Here is a 19,608-nt window from a genome sequence, read left to right as displayed (position 1 = left end):
ACCTTTGTCCTGCACCATTGGCCTTTGGCGAGTGCTAGCTTAGCCCCTGCTGCGCCAAGCTGGTCCAGGACGTGCCGGAGTTCGGCTAGGTGTTCCTCGAACGTCCTGCTCCTCATAAGGATGTCATCGACGTAAATGAGGTTTTCCCGGGTTGCGGCATCGGACATGGCCTTGTGAAGGAAGATGTTAAATTCAACCGGAGAGTTCGAGTACCCAAAGGGGCACCTGTTCCAGGTATACTGGCGGTTCCCGAAGGAAAACGCCAATTTGTACTGGTTAGCCGGGTCTACCTTCATTGTCCAAAAGCCATTCGCCACGTCCACTGTGGAGAAGAAGCGAGCGTCTCTCACCTTAGCCAGCTCCTGGTCCAGATGAATCATGGGCCAGCATGAGAGGGGTACCTGTTTGTTCAGTGAACGGTAGTCGATTGTCAGACGCCATTTCCCGGTCGGTTTCAACACCGGCCAGATTGGGGAGTTGTACGTGGAGTTACATTCACGTATTATCTGTTTCTCCAACAGCTTGTCGAGGATCTCTTGAATCGACTCGTAAGCGGCCAGAGGTATCTTATATTGACGCACGAACGTGTTGGAATACGAACCATGTGGAGGTCGGTGTGAGGTCAGTCCTAGAGGAGTCCTGGGTCCCAGGCTCTTCTTGAGCTGGTTGTTCTGGGTGTGTCGCCAGTGCGTACACTACCAGGTTGCCTTCAGGCCCCAGGGTAGCACCACAGGTGGATTTGGTTGTTAAAACCTCATGTCTCTCAATTGTGATCATGTCCGACGGGGGAGCGTGGACACAACGTCTGGAGAGTCCTGTCTATCGGACACAAATAAGGGCATGTCTCCAATCACGGGGATGGTTAGCTCAAAGTCATGATAAGAACTGTCTATGAGCATGCCCAGGGGTTTCCTTGCGGCTACCTGGATCGGCACTTGGGTTGGATTCTCCACCTAAAGATAAGTCGAACGGTTGTTCAACTCAAGCATGGGCATGCCACAAACCACCAGGTTCAAGTCCCGGAAGTAGGGAAGAGGTTGGAAGAAAACGCGGGTGTTCTGAAGTTTCTCTCCAGTTTTGACCGTCAATCGCATCGGTACCTCTGCTGTTCACTGCGGTATCAGTGAATCGGTCCCACTGATGGCCTGGCAGGCCTGAGGGGTAGTTTGTCCCGACAGCATGACCTCAGGGGTTCCCAGGAAGGAACTTGAGGGAGCGTTGGCTCGGGCTCAAACAACCTGGTTAAAGGTGTCTAACTGGGCGCCCAGCCGAACCAGTAGATGTGCCCCGATGAAAACCGGCGGGTGCAGGTGTTGAGCAATACTGAAGGTATGGGAGAGCTGTCTCACGGCCAGCTGCACATTGAGGATGCAGACTCCGGTTGCCTTCAGCAGGCGGCATGGCCAGCCTGCTGAGAGCAGACTGTGGCTACGTCGCGCCTCAATTAGATGTGGGTTTTCCCGGGACAGACGGTCATATAACTCATATAACTCCCTGCTAAGATCACTTCCGGTGTGAAGGTGTCCTCCAGGTGCGCACCTTCCACTATTTTGGGGTTGTAAGGTTTCACCCCTTCGCTTTCCAGAAAGCAGAGAAATGAGTCATGACCGCGAAGGGCAGTTCCCTGGGTGGCCGGATGCACCTGTGCCCCACAGGTGCCCGAGACTGGTTCTGTCGAAGGCATAAGCTTCGCTAGAGGTTCTTTGGGACCCTCCACACTGGAAACTTGGTTGGTGGAAAAGGGCGCCACTCCGACTGTACTCGGTGATGTTCTGCTCATAAAACTTCCCCCAACTCTTAAGCAGACAAAGAGTTATAAAACTTTTGGCGGCAAGCCAGCAAGCAGTGAGGTTGAAGACAAAAGGGAAATGGAGAACTTTACCATGAGGTCGTTTTAACAGTCCAGTCTTACAATGCACCCGCGTTGACTTCCAGATAGTAAAAACACAAACAGAGCTAGGAACGCGGCGGCTCCAGATATCAAAATAACACATCAAAGTTCCAATAAGCAAGGTTACATGCACATATCATTCAGAACACATGAGATCCTAACTAGCGATTCTGATCGCTCTACACCTCTGACCCTGCCCATGCCTTCTAATAAAGAAATAAAAGATTAAATAAAAGATGGGTTTTACTTGTTGAAGCTTCCTTCTGGGGCAGCGAGTGAAAGGGAGAAAAGGGGTGGGGGGGGGGGTGGGTTTGAAGCGTTGTTGCACGTCCGCAGTTACACTCCAAGAGAGCGGTCAGTCCCGTCCTTTGGTCTTCTTGACGAAAAGGAAAACTAGGATCTGACCATCAGCAGTCGACTAGGGATGAAACCCGATGGCGGTTCGTTTCCTCAAACTCCGTGTTTTTAGTTACGTGTTAAACTCACGTCTTCGATCGGCAAAGTGAAATTTCTGGCCTTCCTAGTCAAGAAACCTCAGTTATGAATTGTTCGTTGGCCAACGAGAGAGAGAAATAAATGAAGACTCCACGTGGGATCTCTTCCTCTCCAGAGCATGCTCCCGTTGCGTGGTAACCGTGTCAAGATTTTCAGCTGAAAGCGAGTTTTCGAAATGTCCGCCTTCCTATATAGCGTCTTGTGACGTCAGACTTGGGACGCCCCGTCATATCAGTCGTGATGCTTAACGGGATATGGAGGTGCAGACTGTCCTGGATACAAAATGGCCGAAAGCATCAGGAGGCCTGGTGTCTGTGCAAGTAGTCCAATATTCAGCAACAAGTGGTCCAACACCACTAATGTAGTGTTTATCAAACGTTGAAAGGTGGTGGGAGCGTTGCACATGCCAAAAGCCATCACTGTGTATTGTAAAAAACTATCTGACGTCACAAAAGCGGAAACTTCAGAAGCGCGCTTAGTAAGTGGTACCTGCCAATATCCTTTGAGTAGATCTAATTTACTCACAAACTGGGCATTCCCAACTGTATCTACACAATCTTCAATGCGTGAAAGGGGGTAAGCATCTGCAACTGTGACAGCATTTACCTTTCGGAAATCAGTAATGGAACGAGGAGAACCATCCAACTTCACTTCTGGACTGGAACCGGGCTTAGCAAAACCATGTTGCAACATATAATCTGTCTCACTTTTCATCAGTGCTCTTTTTACTGCTGGATTCACTCTGTAGGGATGCTGTTTAATAGGCCTAGCACCAGCAACATCAATATCATGTTCAAGTACTTTAGTACAGGTTGGGACATCCTTGAATAATGATGGAAACTGTGTACTAGTGATATGACATCACTTTGTTGCTTCCCTGACAGGTGTGGAAGATGGCTAGGTAAGGCTTTTAACATTTCAGAGTTTTGTAAACGAGGTTTCTGGCACTCAATTGGACGCAGTGCCAGACCATCCTCACTAAATGTATCACCACTTGTTACCAGGAGAGCCGAAACACTGCTAGGCTGTGCTTCAGACCCATCTGGTACCAAGGTAGGAGTTGAGGAACAAGAGTAATATGGCTTAAGCATGTTCAAATGACAGACTCTAGTTTTTCTTCTCCTCTCTGGAGTACTGACTACATAATCTGTCTCACTTAATTTCTCAGGTATCTCGTATGGACCAGAAAACTTGGCAGCTAAAGCTGAACCAGGTAGAGGCAGCAAAGCCAAAACTTGGTAACCTTTTTGAAAGTGGCGTGCAACAGCAGAGCGATCATAACGTTGCTTCATGGACTTCTGAGAATTACAAAGTAACTCTTTAGCAGCGGCATGTAAACACTTTAACCGTTCTCAAAGGTTGCAAACGTAATCCAAGATGTTTTGATGTGTTGAGGTATGAGAATCTAAAGGTTTCTCTTTGAGAACCTTTAATGGGTTCCGGAGTGAATGTCCAAACACCAACTCAGCAGGACTAAATCCTAAGGATTCTTGAGGAGCATCTCGAGCTGCAAACAAAAGGAAAGGTACGCCTTCATCCCAGGTTTTCTGACTCTCAGGCAATATTTATGCATCATAGACTTTAAGGTTTGATGCCAACGTTCCAGTGCTCCTTGAGACTCAGGGTGATAAGCACTGGAGACGGCCTGTTGAATATCTAACTCTTTAAGAACTTGTTTAAAAAGTTTAGATTGAAAATTTGTGCTTTGGTCAGTTTGGATTATTTTAGGAAGACCAAAAGTTGAAAAGAGTTTTGTCATGGCCCTGATAATTGAGGTAGTAGTAATTTTGCGTAATGGGATGGCTTCAGGGTAGCAAGTGGAAGCACACAGTAAGGTAAGCAAGAACTGGTTTCCAGACTTGGTTCGGGGCAACGGATCAACACAGTCCATGATGATCCATTCAAAAGGTTCCCCTACAGCTGGTATTGGTTGAAGGGGAGCATGCGGTACCAACTGTTTGGGTTTTCCTACTATTTGACAGACATGACAACTTCGGCAGTACTTTGTCACATCTGTTTTTAATCCGGGCCAGTAAAAATGTTTAAGAATGCGTTGATATGTTTTTACCACCCCTAGATGTCCCGACCATAGGTTTTCATGTGCCAAGGACAAGATTTTCTCATGATACTCAGAAGGGACTACTATTTGGTGAGTTACATTCCAATCAGAATCAGGGATAACTACAGGACACCATCTACGCATCAGGACTCCATCACTGAGAAAGAATGACACAGACTCTGCTTTAGCTTCTTCTGCACTTACCACACCCGATAAACTTTTGTAAGGTTGGATCAGTCTTCTGGGAAGCACACAGGCGGGCACGAGTAAGTGACAGGGAAGGATCAGCGGCTGGTAATTTTTCCTGTGCGTCTACATTGGAATCTGCAGGGACCGTAGTATCTGTTTGAGGTGGAACATCATCTGCAAACACTGACATAAACAAACTGTCAGATAAGTCAACATTTTCATGGTTAGCTTTTTATTTTTGCTATTTCTTCTAGGCACGAGTCAGGACACAAGTAGAACCATCTTTAACATGAGAAGAATGTTCATCCTTCTTTTTAATACATAATGTGTTCGATAATGGATCAAACATTTCCAGTGTAGGAGTTACTTTGCCGCCAGCAATGTAATTTCCTACCAATAAGGTCACACCTTGCAGCGGTAAAGCTGGGCAAACAGCAAGGGGAAAAGTACCTGAAATAAGGTCAGAATGCAAACAAACTAAGTGTACCGGTATAGGCACATACCCCATTTCTATGCCCTGTATGAAGGCACTGTATCCACAGGATGACTGATTTGAGAATGGCAGAGTGTCAGCCAAAATAAGCGACTGCGAACTACCTGTGTCACGTATCATACGAACTGGTCGTTGATCAGCAGGATTTTCTGGTAAGGAAACTAGCCCATTTACTAGAAATGGCTTAAAACAAGAATCAGGGGTGCGGTTAACCTCAGAGGTGTAACCAACTTCAGCTGTTACAAGGTTTTGGTCTGTTTTAACAAGTCCTACCCCTTTTGGTTGAGACTGCACAGTTTTCTTCTTCAAAGTCAAACAATCAGCAATAACATGTCCAACCTTATGACAATAAAAACACTCCCTCTCCTCCTTTTGCAAAGGAGGTTTGGGGGTGAAACTTCGTGTCTTAATAGAAGGACTTTTCGTTGGAACAGACTGGAAAACTGGTTTGTGGGTCAGCACATACTCATCTGCCAAAATGGCTGCCTCTGACAAAGTTTCTACTTTTTTATCATTCATGTGCATCACAACACGTTCAGGTAAACAATTCTTGAATTCCTCCAACAAGACTAACTCTCTTAAGTTGGTGAAATTTGTTGCTTTACATGAAGAACTCCATCGGTCAAACAAAATCCCCTTTTCTCTGGCAAACTCCACATAGGTCTGAGTGGGGCTCTTTTTAGCAGACCTAAATTTTTGTCTATAAGCCTCGGGAACAAGCTCATAGGCTTTCAAAATGGCAGCTTTAATTTTGTCATAATTCAAAGAATCTTCAAAAGGAAGGGTTGCAATAACCTCCTGGGCTTTTCCACAGACTTTACATCGGAGTAGAAGTGACCAGGCATCAGGTGGCCAGTGCAAAGCTTGTGCTATTCTTTCAAATGCAGGGAAGTAGCAATCTACTTCAGCTTCCCTAAATTCAGGGACCAATGCAACATACCTTGTAATATCAAATGGTTGATTTTTAGACGAAACAGAGGAAAAATCAACAGAACCCGTTGAAGTGCTCGCATTAACAGCAGAGTCGGCGACTCTAGACTGGAATTCAAGTTCTAGTTGGCGGAGCCTCACAGCCTTTTAGGCCTCAATTTCCAACTTTTTAATCTCTAGTTGGATTTGTCTATTTTATGGCTTTTCTTGGGCCTCAAGTTGCAATCTAGCGAGTCAGACCTTAATCCGAGCGTCGGCTTTTGATCCAGCCGAATCACTGGCATCAGAAAGAGGATCAAACCGAGGAAGTGTGTAAGGAGTTAGATTCCCAGCACCTACCTCAGTACCTCCTTCTGGAAATGGTGAATCGACATGAGGCTTATTTGTTTCGTCAGAAGAAAGGCCGGCAGAGGGCAGTGCCGTGCAAGGAGGCAGAACAGAGTCACCATCAGCTGTATCAGAAAGCACTAGTCCAAGTTTCACAAGCTTTTCTGTAACAAGTTTCTGCAAATCCTTTTTAAGGAGCTGTTTTGAGTATGAAATTGAAAAATGAGTTGCTATTTGTATTAAGTCCTCTTTTCGACAGCACTCCAAAAGTTCAAGAGAAGGGCTTTCCAAGAACTGGTTAATATTGAACTGAGCCATTGTTTTGACTGAATAGCACAATGAATTGCAGGTACACCTTCAGACTTCTAAGTCACAGAAAAAAGATTTACTGATGTTTGTCACAGGAACTCTTTAAGGAAGATCCCGAACGAGCACCCACTTATGTTACGACCCAGCTCTGCCAGGGGTGAAGGAGGGGAAGTAACATAAAGAAAATTGAGATATGGGAAGTCTAATTAATATTGTTTATTTGTAATGGTTTAACGTCACAGACACGTGTGCAAAAGAGAGCACCACTAACATGAGGCAACAAACGTAACAGCCAGTAGCACAAAAGAAAATAGTCAAAACTCACACAAAAGAGCTCAAACCCTAGACTTGATGCCTATTTAACAAGCCTAAATACTAACAATAACAAGCCAGCCAGCTCTAACCAAGTCGCCAGAGAAAACAGAGAGGTTAAACGGTAATCAATAGTTTTACCACAACCAACAAATACCACCACTAGCATGAGCTTCACAAACACACGAGGCGAGCTGCTCAGATTAAATCACAGCCGCGCTTTGGTGACAGGTGTAGAGAGTTTATATAGGCCGGATTCCGTGATGATTGGCGGCGCATTTGCGGAAGCAGACGATAGACAGTCCACAGGATATCCCGGCGATGTCCAGCAGGAGGAATACTGAGCGTCCAGGAAGATCCGCCTCCACCAGCAACCAGCGAAGAAGAACACAAAAGGGGGAATCCCACCGGGAGGGAGTCCCATGCAGCCAAGCTGCCGAAACGAAGGAGCAGGGTTTTCTCCTCTTCAGCGGAGCACTTCAGCAGCCTGTACACAAGGTTATAAAAACAAAAACACCCCTACGACCACTGGTCGTAACAATAACTAAAGCTGGAATAAGAACAAATACCAAACCATAACTAAACACAGAGATACTAAATAAGAATCCAAGGGTGAATAATAATAATAATAATAATAACAATAATACAAAAATAAAATAAGAAAGCAACAACAAAAGGAACTAAGAGTTAGAGGAACACAATACACACTAGGAGAAGGTAGAGGGAGGAAAATAAAATAAACATGATGCCAAAACAAACTAGAAAACAACTAAACAAAAGTAAAACATAAAACCACAAACTAAGTCCACAAATGTCAAACCTGGCATTATTTCAAAAGGCGTTAAACCTTGAGCTGATGGAGTTATTCTCATACTAAGTTTTACTATATCCAAGCATTCAACCCAGTTTCTTTTTGTCTCTTCCATTGTTTTTCTTAATTTATTTTTAATTGTGCCATTAGTTCTTTCTACAGGTCCTGCACTCTGAGGATAACTGCAATGTGTTTTTAGATCAATGTTAAAACATTTTCCTAATTCCTGTAATATTTTATTTACAAAACGCATTCCATTATCACTATAGATTCTTCTTGGAGTTCCAAAAGTTGGTATTATATTTTTGCACAAAGCTTTTCTACTGTTATTGCGTCAGGTGATTTGCAGGGAAAGATTTCTACCCATTTTAAAAAGGCATCTATTATCACTAAGCAATATTAATATTTATACTCCCTCCTGTTGAGACATTGCTTTGCCCATGACTCATATTGGTAACCGCTTCACATTTATACTCAGCTAATTTAGCTGGTAACAGTACAGCATCTAATAATTTCAGTAATAACTTTGCATTTTTCCATTGTGCTGCCAATTATACCTTTTATTTCTTTTCCATACATAATATAGAAGTCCAAGATGTTAATAAGACCTGTATGGTGTCATGAAAGATAGGGTTAAATAAAATTTAAATTGGACCTTTCCGATAAATGTTTCTGTTTTGCCATGATAAAGCTGCTCTCTCTTAATCATCTGGTTCCATAACAATTTTTGTGGTATTCATCAGTAAGATTATAATGGCTCTGAATGTTCTATTATAATTTAGCTTTGTTTAGATGTATTTATTATGATTAATATTATTTTTAATTTTATTTATTTATTTTTTTAATGCAGTTAGTCATTATATTTAAGAATGAGGTCACCATTTTTGTTAGTTGCTATTATTTTAATAATGCTTGGTTTAGTTCTAAGAAAAAATACTCCTCATTGATGAACACAAAAATGAAGGGCATATTATGTCTTATAATCTTAGTTTGTTTTACCCAGTTTTATAAACACACTGTACAGTTTCAGTCAGCTATAGTTCTTCCCTTTTAATTACAGTTTGTATTTATTTCAAGTAACTAAAGTTTGTTTCAGTTAACTCAAGTTTTCTCCATTTAGTCCAGTCCAGTAATTCTGTTAAGGAGCATTTCAGCTTGTGTTAAATTTGAGTCTAATTTGATCATTCTGAACCTGACAGGAAAAAGTCCAAACATCTGTTAAAATCCTTTTGTTTCATCACAAAGAACTGACCTAATATTATATTGGTACTGTTGATGATCAGACTTGCTCTTGTAGTCTTTAATTATTATTGTGCACACATACCCTAATTTTTACATAACATGAAACAGACATTTATTTCCCAAAAACAGACAGACAAAATGGACAGACATTGGCCACATAAAAGTTTGATTACCCTGTTTGTGAAAGGATTGTGAAAAATTGAAGAAAAATCTATGAGCTTTTTTGTGTTTATCAGTATTTTCAATACAGCTAGAACCGTTGCTATCTTTATATGATTTTGGAAAAATTCTGGAAACTTCTTTGAGATAGAAGTTTGGAAATGATCATCATGAACATCAGACCTTTATTTGAACTTTTAAGGTCCTTCAAAGACGCTCTACAATGAAATCAGTCATTCCTATTCACACACATTCACACACTAATTACTTATTTACTTCTCTGTCTGAGCAATTTAATTTGCAAAAATTTGAACATAATTTTACTTCTATTATTCTTAAAATGCACATTGTTTCCTCATAACCTTTTTGTTTCCTCTAGGTCTGTATTGAATGCTTAAATTGTTTTTTTTATTCACCAAGAATCAATAAGGTGGTCTTAGTGGGGTCCACCTTAAAGGTGTTGTCTGTTGGGTGTCATGTTATCATTGTCAGGTCAGTGAGGTTCATAAGTCAGTCAGAACCTTCGTCATTTGGTATGTGCACATAATATTTAATAGATCCAGCCTATTATTAGTCAGCAAAACTTCCACCTATAGGAGAAAAATTGATTGTTAATAAATGAGCTGCATTTCCTAGGAACACTGTCTTCTTCCTGGATGAGCATCACCTGTTGAAAAACTTCCATCATTGTATTACTCAGTTTGTTTCACATATTCACTCAGATAGTTAGTATCTCATGTAGAGTGACATATATTGTTGCAATGGAGATGATCTCAGATTAAATACACCTAGTTAGAGCTTCAATCCAGCTTAATTTTGTGTCCGCAGACTTTAGCCAATTTTTCCTTTTGTATACATACACATCAAGATCCAAAACATTTTCAAAAGGCAGATTGTGGCACAATGTAGACAAAACTGCTTATAGATTGACAAAATAACATTCAAGCACACAATCAACATATCAATGGCTCTACTTCTAGAGAATCACATAAACTTCTGGGGTCCTGCTTTGGCCCACGGACCTTGAGTTTGACACATGCAGGGTAGAGTTACAATCTTCATCAGAGCTCTCAACAGAGACAGGCTTCTGCTGTGTGCAGACGTTTTATCTTTGCTTTCATTCAGCTGAATTTCCTGTGTCAAGGTCATTTCACAGAGCTGGAATTTAACTTCTCTCAAAAGAGGAAAAAAAATAAAAAATGCACATAATCTGAGCCAAATATGGAATTATTTCCCTGTAAAATGAATCTTTTGCATTTTATCATTGTGTCACTGGTAGTTTAACACCATAGACAGATTTTTAAACCACCTGTTTCTCACTAACACTTGACTACAGGATCTTTTTATTCTCAGATTACTTCTTAGCACTGTTGTGCCCAATGGGATGGGTGGCGGTCTGCCCCCCCCCCCCCCCCTTTTTTTTTTTTTTTTTCAGTTATGCTGAAAGTTCTGCTATGTGCTTTTCAACAGGCCTGAGTGTTATGGCTATGTTAGTTAAAGGCTGCTCTTGCTTTTTTTTAATTTATCTTTTTGTTTTAATCTGTTTACCAACTGTGTTCACGCAAAGACTGAGAGGTCCCCTTTGAAATTAGAATCTTTCTGCCATTTAGCAAGGCTTCCGGATGCAGCTTCCCATCTTTGGAGAAGGTGTATATACTTATTTAATATTTTAATTAATAGTTCCTAATCAATAGCTTTTAACTATTTATTATTATTATCTTACTTTAACTAATTATTATTATTATCTTATTTATTTTCTGATTTAACAAATTATTATCACATTTAGTTTCAGAACATAAAATATGTATGTGCATCCACCAGCAAACAGAATTTCTCACTGGCCCCTGAATTCCTCCCGGAAAACAGGCTTCTAAATGAAAAACCTAGTTTTCATCCGGTTTTATGCTTAGGGTTCTAATCCCAAAGGTAAAAGTGGTTTTAGACTGTTGCTAGTAAAATGCCTAAAAATACAAATCAGAATTCCCTACAGCACAGGTTCAGTGGAGAGCAACTTTATGTTCACACCGTAAAGGTTTCGAGTTGTCTCACTGAGAGGGATGTATGATTCTGCAGACACACTCACATGCACTAACACACAGAAGTCCGTGAGTAAAAATGCATTGCCCTGGGAAAACTTGGTGGAATTAACTACGGAAGGTGCACCGGCAATGTGTGGAAGAAAAGGGGGCTTGGTTGGACTAATGAAAGGGATAATGCAAAAAATGAACTGTCACACGTCTCTGATAACGTATCCTTGCATTATCCATCAACAAGCTTTGTGTGGGAAGGTGCTGGAAAAGGATGACACTGACCACGGTCATGAAAACGGTGAACTTCATTTGGGCGCGTGACCTGAATTACCGTCAGTTCCAGCTGTTTTTGCAGGAGATGGTTTCAGAGCACGGCGATGTGCCGTATCATACAGAAGTGCGGTGGCTGAGTAGGAGCAAAGTCCTCCAGCAATTTTTTGAGCTCAGGGAAGACATTGCTCTTTTTATGTAGAGTAAAGGAAAACCCTTGTCTGAACTGTCAGATCCAGAGTGGCTGTGCGACTTTGCTGTGTTGTGTGACATAACCGAGCATCTCGCCCAACTGAATCAGAAGCTACAGGGACGAAAACAAGTCATTACGCAGATGTCTGACACGATCACGGCTTTCCAGCGTAAACTGGACCTACGGATGTGCCAAGTGAAACAGGACAATCTTGCCCACTTTTCTGTTTGTGAGAACATGTCAACCTCATTTCCCGGGACATTTTCATGTGTTGAATTACCTACCAAACTAAGCTAAAGACTGAGTTTGATCGGCGCTTCTCTGACTTCAGAGCACAGCAGTCTGGTCTTGCCATCTTTGTCAATCCTTTTACCACTGACGTCTGCACTGCTTCCCAGCACCATCAGATGGAGTTAATTGAGCTTCAAAGCAACAGTGGCCTGAGAGCAAAGTTCCAGGATGCTGCAATCCATGACTTTTACTGCTTTTCTGCTGCCCCCTGGTCTGATGCCACAGCTTCAAATTCATGCTGCCCGTGTTACATCCATGTTTGGGAGCACCTATCTGTGCAAACAGATGTTTTCCAAATTGAATCTGAACAAAAATAAGCACAGATCACATCTCACTGATGACAACCTCCATGCTGTTCTATAGATTGCCTCAGTACAGGACATAAAACCAGACATTGACACACTGGTCATGGAAAAACGGTGTCAGACATCTGGTCAGAAAGAGAAAACATATAGGTAAGCATTTTTAAAAACCTAATTAGAATATAATAAATGTAAATGTGTTTACAGGTTTTATGTGTTTATGCAGACAAATATTTTTTTGTAATCAAAGCATCTCAGTAGTTGGATGCAAAGCTGTTGCAGCCAAATTGTTTGTCACACATGTTCTTAGCAGCTCACAATTTTTGATTTTAAAATAATTAAGCCCCTTTTAACTATGACAAATGTTTTGATCAAAGTTAATATTATAAGTTGTGTTGGATGTTATTTTTGTATTCACTTGAATAGTTTGATCCTTGATTGATCGACTTAAGTGGGTTTCATAACCTGACAAATTAAAATAATTTATGTTGACAGCAACAAGCAAACCCCTTTTTTTTCTATGCGACTGTATGTTTTATCTAGCAAAAGTAATAATTTCAAAGTTATTTAACATTAAGGAGTAGTTACATTTATTTTACATTACATTTGGTTACATTTAGTTACATTTATAAGTTACATCCAGATTTAACCCTCAGTCAGGCACTGGGCTCCACCGAATGGCAGACACCTGTGATCCAGCTCGAAGGACCAAAAGAAACGTCAGAGTTAGACACACTGATAAACTCAGAGAAGGTATGCAATGAAGACACAAACGAGTCAATGTTGTCTTTGGCTGGCCAGGGAGAGACAGGCCATTCTCTCAGATGAGCTGCCCTGTGTCACAGCCTTTTATTAAAGAAAGGAAAAAAACACTCATGTTACAGCATTGTGGGTGTGGCTATACACAGTTTCACAAATACAAGTTCTACTGAATAAAACTGGTTCTGTCCAGATACTGATTCAGCACACACGTCCACATCTGGTACTCAAGGACAGATTGGCTGGGGTGCGAGCAGCCTGCGACCCAGAACACCCCCGCACGCACACAAGTCCCTGCTCAGTCTGCATAGCAACCACCCAAATGCAACTCTAAGACAAGATGACAATTCTGTTAATAGTTCATAAAAGTACTTCAAAGATAAATGTGAAAAGTATTCAAACCACTTCTATCAAAGTTCACCAAATTAAATAAATAAAAAATTATTTTAATGGTAAATCATAAGGATAAAGAACCTTTTTAAACTAAGCAATGATAATTTATGTACAAATCTTCCAACAGCTGCAGTTCCTCAAACTGAGCATGCATATAGCAACAGTGGAAAGGAAAACTCCCCTTTAATAGAAAGAAACCTCCACCAGAACCAGGCTCAGTGTGAGCAGCCATCTGCGTCGACTGACTGGGGGCTTGAAAGAACAGAGTATATACATAAAAGAACACAGAAGCACTGATCCAGAAGTACTTTCTTTGTGAACAAAAGTAAAACGACAAGGGCAGTACTAGCTTCTTCAGTGGCTTCATCTAGGAGAGAAAAACAGCTAAGCAGAAAATCTTTATGCCAGTTTTCAGTATGCTTTCAGAGTATGAAAGAGAGCACATACAGTTTTTGGCAGCTAAAGCTCAGCCAATAGTTATGTCTAGGTGAGAAACTTGGTTAAATACTGAAACACAGGGCAAAGTGCATTTTCTGTCGAAGGAGAGCATTAAGTTGTTGGCAGCAGTAGCTCAGCCGATGCCCCCCTCCAGGAAGGTGTAACAGCTAAACACAGAGCCAGGCCAGGTGTAGCTTCTTGGAAAATAAAAAAATAAAAAAGATAGAACATAAAGTTAGAAGAAACAACAGCAAATAATGCTTAATTGGAGAGTAATTTAGCAGCATTTTGTGGACATCCGGACAGTAAACACAATAGTCCAGCCTTGAAGTAAAAAATGCATGGTCTAGCTTTTCAGAGTCACTCTTGGACAGAATATTTGTAATTTCTAGGAAATTCAATAAACCTGTTTAATATAGGATTTACATGACATATTCTGGTCAAAAATAACACCAAGAGGTTTTTTTCACGTTCAGTCTTTTTCAAAGACGATAGGAGAGAGAAAGTGGTCTATTGGACTCAAGACAGATCTCCAGGTGGCCACTGGAGGGGAACAGTTAGGTGAAAATAAGTCACATCACTGAACTGGGTTTGACAGGTGTTTGGGATTTTGAAGATGGGTTTTCTCATTCACAGATGGAATCCAAGGAGCGAGGGAGGGTGGACAGGAAAGACAGCGTAGATTTCTTTGCAGACACCAGGTAAGCTGCACCTGTGAAACGAGGCAGGAGTGAACATGTTTTATCTGGGAGACATGAAACACTGAGTTGACACGGAGATGAGAAGGAAGTCAAATCGTGGAGGGACTGATGACAGACAATATCTCAAAAGGTCCCAAGAATTGAGGTGATAATTTGGAGGTGCAGGACTTGAGAGGGAAATCCTTAGCTGAGAGCCACACTTTTAGTCCCAGAGAGTATATGGGGGCAGGCATACACTTGGGGTCGGCTATCCTCATGTTTTGTACAGATGTGTGATGGAGAGCGCTTTTAGCTGGTGGTTCTTTTAGCTCCATCCTTCGACAATGGTGAAGGTGGGAACGGACAGACAGAAAGGTTTGGTCAGGAAAAGTGGAAGGAAGAAGAGAAGGCTGGTTATCCAGGGAGACTTTGAATGGAAAAAAAACAGAAGCTGCAGAAATGTGTGACCCAGTGAATATGGTGACTCCATGTGGCAGGGTTAGAAGCGCATATACATCTCAAAGTGTTTCTCTCTAGTTTCTGAGTCATGCGTTCATATAATCCATTGCCCCAGAGGTGGAAATCTGAGGTGAGTTGACTGGTAGCCCCCAAGACTGAACAGAAATCCTTCCAGACCCGGGCAATAAACCGGGGTTCCCCATCAGATAGAATCTCGGTTGGAATCCCACGGAGATGAAAAACATGTCGGATAAAAAGCCTGGCTGTGTCAGGGGCTGAAGAAAGTTTGGAGAGGGCAACCAGGTGACAAGCCTTAGAGAGGTGATCCATTATGGTGAGTATTACGAACTTGTTGTTAGAGGTAAGGAGATCGGTGACAAAGTCGAGAGCAATGTGGGACCAAGGTCTGCTGGGAAACGTGAGCGCTGAAGGAAACCAGAAGGAGGTCGGTAAGAGCTCTTGCCTTGGGCACAGACATGACACGCAGCTACATACTCCACGACATCTTTATTTAAAGATGGCTACCAAAAATACCTTTGTAGGAGACCAATGGTACAGCTGAATCTTGGATGACCAGAGAAGCGAGAAGCATGTGCCCAGTGAATAGCTTTAGACCGAAAAAAGGAAGGAACGTACAGTTGACCAGGAGGACTATCTCCCGGATCAGGTACCAGATGGAGAGCTTGCTAGAAGATGGTTAAGATTGTGGAGTTTCTAGGTAGGACGGACTCGGGTTTGGTTGTTTCATCATCAGCAGAGAGCTGTCTGGAGAGAGTGTCAGGTGTGCTATTATGAGAGCCGGGTTTATAGATGATGGTAAAGGTGAACCTGGAGAAGAATAGGGACCAGCAATACTGGTGGGGGTTAAGGCGTCTTGCGGACTGGATGTAGGCTAAGTTTTTATTATCAGTCCAGATGACTATGGGCAGTTCGGAACCCTCAAGCCAATGTCTTCATTCTTCTAATGCTGGTTTAATAGCTAACAGCTCTTTTTCCCCAACACTACAATTTGTCTTTGCGGGAGAAAAAGCCTTTGGAAAAGTAAGAGCATGGATGCGTCTTGTTGTCAGAAAGTGATCTTTGAGACCCCACAGTCAGAGCACCCACCCCAGTCAGAGGCATCAATCTCAAGGATAAACTGGGAGGTCTGGTCAGGATGAACCATAACAGGAGTGCCTGAAAACTTATTTTTAGGCTCAGAGAAGGCAGATTCGGCTTCTGATAACCAAAGAAATGGTTGTTTTATGGAAGTGAGAGCAATGAAGTGAGCTCCGATGAGACTGTTTGAATAAATCTTCTATAAAAGCTGGCAAAACCTAGGGAAAGCTGTAGCTGTTTCCTGATCGTAGGTGTGGGCCACTCCTGAACTGTTCTGATCTTTTCGGGTGTTCTTTCCCTGTCCACCCTCTAAAATGTAGTCCAGAAATCACATTTACCTGCTTTTACATAAAGGCGGTTCTTGAGGAGTCTTTGGAGAACCTGCCAAACATAAACTCTGTGTTCTTGAAGATCTTTGGAGTATACAAGGATGTTGTCAAGGTAGACTAAAACGAAGTGATTAAGAAAGTCTCTGAGAATGTCATTAACTAATGCCTGACAAACAGCAGGGGCATTGGTTAGGCCGAAAGGCATCACTAGATACTCAAAATGTCCCATGAATTTTAAAAGCAGTTTTCTATTCATCACCCTCTGTTATATGGATGAGATGGTAAGCGTTGCGCAGATCTAACGTGGAAAAAACTGCTGGTTCTTGGACAGCTTCGAAGGAGGAGAAAACCAGAGGCAAAGAATACTTGTTTTTAAGGATGATGTTATTCAGTTCACGATTGTCAATGCAATGTTTGAGGGACTTATCCTTTTTCTCTACAAAGAAAAATCCTGCGCCCATCATAGAGGAAGAAGGGCGAAATATGCCTGCATTCAGGGAGTCCTTGAAGTATTGGTCTGTGGTTCCCTTTACTAGCATGAGAGCTTAAAAGGTCGAGTGGATGGGAGTGCGGCACCAAGAAGATCTATGGAGCAGTTGTAAGGGCAATGTGGTGAAAGGGAGAGTCTAAGATCTTAGCTGAATGCTTTCTGGGTATTGTGATATATAGGCGGAACTTTCTGGAGGATTTTGAGTTCACAGTTATGGATAATGTTGGTGGTGGAATGGCGGACTTTATACAGGTGAACAGAGACAGGTGGAACTCCAGGCTTTGATCTGGGACTCAGACCACTCGATGTGAGGATTGTGTTTCTGCAACCAGGAAAAACCCAAAACAACAGGTGATTCTCGTGTGTGAAAAACATAGACAGAAATTTCCTCATGGTGATTTCCTAAGACAACAAGCTGCAGGGGAGCTTGCTCTGGTGAATGATAGTTTGGAGTGTGCTTCCATTAGGGGTTAAACAGAGATGGGAGAGGTTAATATGTGGAGGAGAATATTGAATTGCTTATCTATGTAATATTAAAAAGACCTTATCTTGTTCACTGAATATAAAAATATATGGAGCTAACCTCATGTCTGACGTTTAGGTAGTGTGATGTGTATTTTGCATTATCACCCTGGAAGAGCAAGAAATAAAATTGGCAAATATATAATAAAGTATATTTCGCCTACGAGAGTAAAAGTACTCTTCTTTGAAAAGAGAATGGCCTTATAATGCAATTTAAAAAGGCTTTCAAAGATTCGCTTTAATTTTTGAAGTAAAACAGCAAAATTATAAATAAATTAAATTAAAAATAAAGTTGTTTCCCTTAACAATACCATGTGCAATTAATTAAAAGTAACCTTTTTCAAGTGAATTAGGTATGACAGCCCCAGTCCCTTCATCACATCCAAAAGACTAGGAGATGTTGTGGTGTGAGCTACTTTGTTTTTGGTCAGTCAGTACATCTCATGCAACGCTGCCAAGAATGCCATTCGTTCCAGATTGACCTGCTTCTGGAATGACTGGGATATACACTAGTATTCTCAGAAGCTTTCATAGTAGCAACCATAGCAAGAGCCTCTGATATTGGGTTGACTTGGCATATCGTGTCAGGCTGCCTCTGATGAGGGTTGTGCATGACACGTCACTCCACACCTTTCTCCCCCCTCAATCTTGGAGGCTGATAAGACATACAGAGACTGCAAAAATATTCCTTCAAAAAAACACTAATTTATGATTTAATCAGACTTTCAAATGCATTACTAATTAGTGTTTGCATGCACATACAGGGGTTGGACAATGAAAGTGAAACACCTGTCATTTTAGTGTGGGAGGTTTCATGGCTAAATTGGACCAGCCTGGATACCAATCTTCATTGATTGCACATTGCACCAGTAAAAGAAGACTGTAAAGGTTCAATTAGGAGTGTAAGAGCACAGTTTTGTTCAAAATATTGAAATGCACACAACATTATGGGTGATATACCAGAGTTCAAAAGAGGACAAATTGTTGGTGCACATCTTGCTGGCGCATCTGTGACCAAGACAGCAAGTCTTTGTGATGTATCAAGAGCCATGGTATCCAGGGTAATGTCAGCATACCACCAAGAAGAACAAACCACATCCAACAGGATTAACTGTGGATGCAAGAGGAAGCTGTCTGAAAGGGATGTTCGGGGATTGTATCCAAAAAACATAAAACCATGGCTGCCCAAATCCCGGCAGAATGAAATGTGCACCTCAACTCTCCTGTTTCCACCAGAACTGTCCGTTGGGAGCTCCACAAGGTCAATATACACGGCCGGGCTGCTATAGCCAAACCTTTGGTCACTCATGCCAATGCCAAACATCGGTTTCAATGGTGCAAGGAGCGCAAATCTTGGGCTGTGGACAATGTGAAACATGTATTGTTCTCTGATGAGTCCACCTTTACTGTTTTCCCCACATCCGGGAGAGTTACGGTGTGGAGAAGCCCCAAAGAAGCGTACCACCCAGACTGTTGCATGCCCAGAGTGAAGCATGGGGGTGGATCAGTGATGGGCCCAATATTTGTGCTAGATGGGAGCGTCACTGCCAAGGACTACCGAACCATTCTTGAGGACCATGTGCATCCAATGGTTCAAACATTGTATCCTGAAGGTGGTGCCATGTATCAGGATGACAATGCACCAATACACACAGCAAGACTGGTGAAAGATTGGTTTAATGAACATGAAAGTGAAGTTGAACATCTCCCATGGCCTGCACCGTCACCAGATCTAAATATGTTTTAGCCACTTTGGGGTGTTTTGGAGGAGCGAGTCAAGAAACGTTTTCCTCCACCAGTATCACGTAGTGACCTGGCCACTATTCTGCAAGAAGAATGGCTTAAGATTCCTCTGACCACTGTGCAGGACTTGTATATGTCATTCCCAAAATGACGAATTGACGCTGTATTGGCCTCAAAAGGAGGCCCTACACCATACTAATACATTATTGTGGTCTAAAATCAGGTGTTTCAATTTCATTGTCCAACCCCTGTATATTTTATGTAATGTGCATTTTGTATGTTTTCATGTAATGTGCATTTATGTTCTATGTAATGTAGGCATTCCCATGGAAAATGTACATCATAAATGGCTAATAATGACCATAAAACTATCAATGTATCAATATCAATGTAT

General features: G+C 41.9%; 1 protein-coding gene across 6 annotated transcripts in view; it reads left to right on the top strand.

Moving 5' to 3' along the window:
• The window catches only part of syk (spleen tyrosine kinase), a 116,075-nt gene that overhangs the window by 16,686 nt on the left and 79,781 nt on the right, over positions 1 to 19,608 (top strand). Inside the window, exon 2 of one of the 6 annotated variants that reach the window (XM_047372470.1) lies at positions 14,530 to 14,594. The exons of the other annotated variants lie outside the window; for them this stretch is intronic. The gene's annotated coding sequence lies outside the window, so the exon portion shown is untranslated. The remainder of the gene's footprint in view (positions 1 to 14,529; positions 14,595 to 19,608) is intronic. 6 annotated transcript variants of the gene reach the window in all.

Source organism: Girardinichthys multiradiatus, chromosome 8 (genome assembly GCF_021462225.1).
Source record: "Girardinichthys multiradiatus isolate DD_20200921_A chromosome 8, DD_fGirMul_XY1, whole genome shotgun sequence".
NCBI lineage: Eukaryota > Metazoa > Chordata > Actinopteri > Cyprinodontiformes > Goodeidae > Girardinichthys > Girardinichthys multiradiatus.
The sequence above is the reverse complement of the archived record's forward strand: the minus strand, read 5'-3'. Positions and strand labels throughout refer to the sequence as shown.